The following is a 5499-nucleotide window of genomic DNA, read 5'->3' as shown; positions in this document are numbered from 1 at the left end:
TCACCATGGGCCGATACGTTATTGGTCTCTTCTGGGAATGGTGTTGTTTTGCCATCATGTTCACAGTGCAAAATTACAAATACCCAAGACCACATTCTTTGGCAGTACCCCCAATACATCCAAATTAGAAAACAATACACTAGAGAGTGGCTGACCTCACCTAGACGAGAAGAGGAGCAACGCGGCCTGATTGACTTCATCCAAGAAGCCGTCAGCAGAAGCCTGGACCGAGTCCTCTGAATCTCGCAGCGCTCCCTACAACTCCTCCTCACTTTCTACCTGTGAATAAAATATTATCTCTCTCTCTCTCTCTCTTCTGGGAATGCCCGGTAAGTAAGCTCGCGGGCGGTGTCCTGTGCCACCTCGTTCCCAGGAAGAGATGTGTGGCGAGGAATCCACACTATGCGAGTCGTTCGGAGCGCTGGTCGGCGTGCTAGGATGTTAGAGCTGATGCGAGTGATGCGTCCCGTGGCGTAGCGGTGGCAAGCGGCTTGGGGGTCGGTCAATATTTGGATATACGATGAAGGCGCGTTGGTGACGGCCAAAGCGGTTGCAGCCTCATCGTCGGTATCAAGTTCAACGGATGTCGGTCGTTAGTATTGTGGCAGAAGCTGTGATGGGATTGGTTGAGTGTATTGCTGCTACTGCACAAATCGGGTACGTGTGATATGGGGCTGCGTTGGTGTAGTAGGCATCGGGATTGGCGCCGTATTTCTTGAGGACAAGTAGTACGCAGATAAGAATTTTAGATGCGACGCTGAGAGCATCTGTTGTCGGCGGCTCTGTCCTTCCTGCGTGCGGCCGTCGTCGTCGGCGTCCGCACTCTCCTCCGCTCACCCCCTCTCCTCTCCGATAGCGAACACTCTCTCGCGAGGGGCATTGGATTGGATTCGATTGGATTGGCTTGGATTTGGATTGGATTGGATTAAAGTGGATTGTGTAGTATTGTGTTGCGTCATAGCCGCGGCAGACGCACTGGCGCCGGCGCGTGCCCAGGTGAGAGCGAACACTCTCTCTCAACATCTGCGGGTGTGCGGCCCAGCACGCTCTCACTCCGCCGGTGGGCGGCGCTGCGCGCGGTGCTGCGCATGTGCAGTGCTCTCTCTCTCCGCGGTCTCCTCTCCTTCGGGCGCGCTGCGCATATGGGGTATTCACACGAGAGAGAAATCCGCCGTTTCGCTCCTCGGAGTGCGCGCCACGTGACCCCTACGTCACGGTTTCTCTCCGGCGCACCGCCTCCGATGGGAGATCGGAGCTTCTGCTCGCGAGCTACAAACCCTCCGACGCTCGGCGGCGGAGGAGGCGGGATTTCGTCTGCTCGTCGGGCAGCTGGCCGCGGCTGAAGTTCTAGAGCGGTTGCAGGCACTCTATTTTTAATCGGACGCGAAAATGCGTGGCGCACATGACAGGCCCACTGAGGGAGCCGCGTACACCACCAGCACGGGCGCTTGGCGAGCGGCGGCCGCGAAGTGGCGCAGGCCGGCGCCGGTAGCTCGAGCGACAGCTTGTTATTGCTCCCCAAGGCGCAAACAAAGCTGCGTATACGAGAAATGGGGTAATGATGTGATGGAAAGTTGCTTTAAAAATCGTCACCTGAGCCGCTTGCCAGAGCGCCGATCGAATATTCGCCGCAGTGTTAAGCCTAACATCAGTATGCGGGCCTGTAGGTGGGCCGGCCGGCTGCTACCACGTCGCGCGCCGTTCTCTGCGCGCGGCAGCACCTGCATCGCGTCGACGACCAATTTTTGGTCGGTTGACAAGATCAGTACGTATGAGCTTAATAGAAATTGCCGCCGTCGCGGAATGGGCCGTGCTACGGCAGCTCTGCTTTAGAGATAGGCGACTGCAAACAGTGATGTCCCTCCGAAAGTCGCATCCTCCGTGTGAGCGAAGGAGCTGGCCGAGCGGAACTCCGCCTGTGGTGACGTCACGACCTCCCTCGGATTTCTCCGCTGAAACGCTCCGTCGTGTGAATACCAACCGGTGTGCCACTCTCCGGCGGCCTTTCGGTCGACGGTTGCTCTCCGCTTGCGCTTGAACCCCCCCTCAGCGTCGCATCACACCAGGGTTCCCGCGAGGGGAGGTGGGCGTAATTTTTTTCATTCTAGTCGTGACTACGTGATGCGCGTGTGGCTGGGCAGGCATTCCATCTAACAGCGTCAGTGTAGTAGGCATCAGGATTGGCGCCGTATTTCTTGAGGATTAGGTACGCCGGTAAGAATTCTTCATTCTAGTCATGACTACTGGAGGAAACCATTGACCGGCTGTGAGAGCGCCGTTGACGTGTAAAACGTTCGTGAGGGGACAGGATTTGGGTCCAACGACATCGAAACACAAGGCCAGTCCTGAAAACTGCCTTATACGCGACAAGGGAAGATGCTGCAGAATGTGGTGCGCAGGCTCGCGAATGAAGCACAGTTTTTGCAACGAACCCCCGCCATTCAAAGAACAAGGGGTGCAAGCTGCGCGTGTATAAACAACGGCAGCGACGGGGCCATAAACATGCCATCTCACGAAGAAAGCTTCAAAACAGCCGAACATGACTTACACATGACGTCCGCTTCTTCTTCGGCTTGACGAGGGGTCGATAACGATGGTGGTTCCAGGAATGGGGATCGCACTCGAGCAAGAAGCGTGAGCGCGGGGACCCGTGGTTTGTTGGTTGGTTGCCTCGAAGAATTACACTTACCCACGCGGGGGATTGGCCAAGAAGGTGTGTGCCTAATCAGGATGCGACCTACGTTATTTTAGGTGCCAACATTAGAAAAGGAAATAGAGAACCAAAAATATTCTTGTCATAGTGGTGCATAGCACTTTCTTCCTTTTCTTCTTTTGACCAGCCAGTATTTCAACCTTCTGCGGATATCATTAAGCTATGGACAATCAACACATTCACAAAAAGGCGTAGCCAGTTCAAGGTCCAGATTTCGGTGTGGTACTATCATTGCTTCATTCTGTTTTTCTATTCGAACTGTTTCCCAAAGCCTAGCGCGTGACAGCTCAATTTCGATAGACGTTTTGAATAGAAGACTGCCACTGCGGCGCCGCTTTGTGTACTTGTAGGCTTGAACAATTGGGCTGTTGCCTTCCTGACACCTGCGTCACCTGGATCCCGGGGCATTAAGGGATGGCGGGAAACGAAGCAGCGCACACTGCGGCTCGAGGACATACCAGCCGAGCCTTCCTGCCACCCAATATTCGGCCTGCAACGGGCGCAGCAGACGCATCCATCACCTATGGGCCATATTGAAGCACCACCGACTCGAGCGGAGAATATATCCCCACCACACCCGATCTCACCAAGGAAGGAAGCGCAATCTTTCGTCACCTCCAAACAAACACATACACACGCGGAATAATCAGGAACCGCATCTACCCCACACAATTTCCGTATCTCCGTCCTTCCTGCGACATACCCGATACGTTGGCACACATGATCTTGGGGTGCCCTTGCGAAAACCGCCGCCCATTAGGACCGCCGCCCACTAGGACTGCCGCTCTGCAAACGCCCATACAACCGCTCAACACGACATTGCTGAAAAGCGGGAGACCCTGCTCGTCTACGAGGATCCGAAGAACCAGAAGAATCTGGTTTAACCGGGCGAAGACGGCAGCCACCGCCAGAGGTTTCTTGGACTGAGGAGACCTACCACCTTTTTTCAGCCAATAAACGTTTATTTCTCTTTCTCTCTCTTCTCCAACCAGCTCAAGTTTGTAGAACCGGCTCAAGTTTGTTAAAATCGTTCTATGAGCCCACGAAACAGTTTTAAATCTTAAACCGGAAGGGATGAAGGTAAATAAAATGGGAAAGCGCTGCGCTCAGAAATTGCATAAACCTGATTAGAGCCGTTATTGTTTCATTATATTTTACCAGTTCCTATGACTTCTCTCCTTTCCCGTAGGCACCAAACTTTGCGAAAAAACGTAACATTACACCTTTGTACACCTTACTCTAAAAACTATTGCGCAATATTTGTCCAACGACGCCCATGGTTGAACGCGAAGCTTTCTTGTGATGGATTCTTTAATTGGACAATCCCACACTGAGCGGTACGCGCCATTTTTTTTTAGAATAACCGCATCAGCTTTCGGGTATGCGCTCCACAGGCCTTACGTTTGGGTTTGGGGTCTACGGCATGAATCGGTACCTGCTGCATGCCGTACAGCGAGTACCTTTTCGAGTGGGTGCCGGTTCAAAGTTCTGAGCTTCAGAATATGACGATAGGCCTAACGTATTGCGGGTAACAGCCTTGCGGCATGCAGAGAAATGTCATCCTCATCGCACGTCGACCTGGGGGTAACGGCTGACGAAGTTCACCTCAGAACATGCATGATGTTAGGCCTACGTCGTGCCATCGCACGCCTGCGCCACTTTAGGGGGGCTAACAGAGCTTTCGCCGAGCTTCGCCCACTATCCCAGGATCATCACTTCACCCACGATCATCATCATTGTCAGAGAATGTCGGCTTGCCTGCAGTGCGTTTTCGCGCGCGGACATCACCAGTGAGAGGCTGAAAGTTTCGCTTTAATTAACACCACCATACCACCTGCTCTGTACTGCGATTGGTGACGCCCACTGCTTCTTCAGAGAAAAATGTCTTCCTTTCTTTCTTGACAGCGTCTCAACAATACTGTAATAAAGTCAACGCAGTTTACTGCTGAAGCACTCTTATTAATGAGTTGCATGAGTTACGCACAAAGCTGGTTGCATTGATTGCTAGACTAGCGGTAAAGATTTATCGTTGAATGCGAGTATTCAGCAGACCAGCTTGCTTCTACTACGGTTTTGAGAGTGCCCCATGACATTATTTTCGAGAAATTTTGTACGCCTTTGTTTTGTTGTCTGAAGAGTGCTTCCTTTTAGTATACAAAACAGGAATGATGACAGGCATTTATAAAGACCCCCAACACCGCCCCGAAGGATTTTGACACCCCCCTTCAACATCCTCCCAGTACCCCCCCCCCCCCCAAACGGATTTCGACCCCCCCCCCCGAAATCGAAATTCTGTATAAACCCCTGAATGATGACAGTCGAGCCAACAAACATATAAATAACTGCGTCGTACCTTCATATACACGAACAGATGTCTATGCTTAGCAGATGAAGTGGATGCGGGGCCAATGGAGTCCAAAAAGTGAGCAATTCTGGTATGCATGATGTGCACGCGACGGAAGAGTAGACGCGGAACTATGGAGCAACGCCGCCTGCATTTAATATAATCCTTTCTAGCCTTAATATACTGACTCCTCCCTGTTCTGTGATAATACGTAGAGTATTGTGCAGATGGAGTTCGCGTGAAACTTCAGGACGCGGATCGAAGCCATTTAAAATTCGCGCTGTTTATATCGCAACAATTTAAAAAAAACACGGCATAATAGTTTTATAAACCCCCAATAATTTTTGTTTCTGTTCAGAAAGAAATAATTTTCTTGCCATGGCATTTAAGATAGATGTTCATTTAAAGGAAAGGTGGTTCAGCTTGCCTTGGCTCGGCTACC

The sequence above is a fragment of the Haemaphysalis longicornis genome, unplaced genomic scaffold (genome assembly GCF_048455015.1).
Source record: "Haemaphysalis longicornis isolate Haplotype H1 unplaced genomic scaffold, Haemaphysalis longicornis Haplotype H1 scaffold_3, whole genome shotgun sequence".
NCBI lineage: Eukaryota > Metazoa > Arthropoda > Arachnida > Ixodida > Ixodidae > Haemaphysalis > Haemaphysalis longicornis.
The sequence above is the reverse complement of the archived record's forward strand: the minus strand, read 5'-3'. Positions refer to the sequence as shown.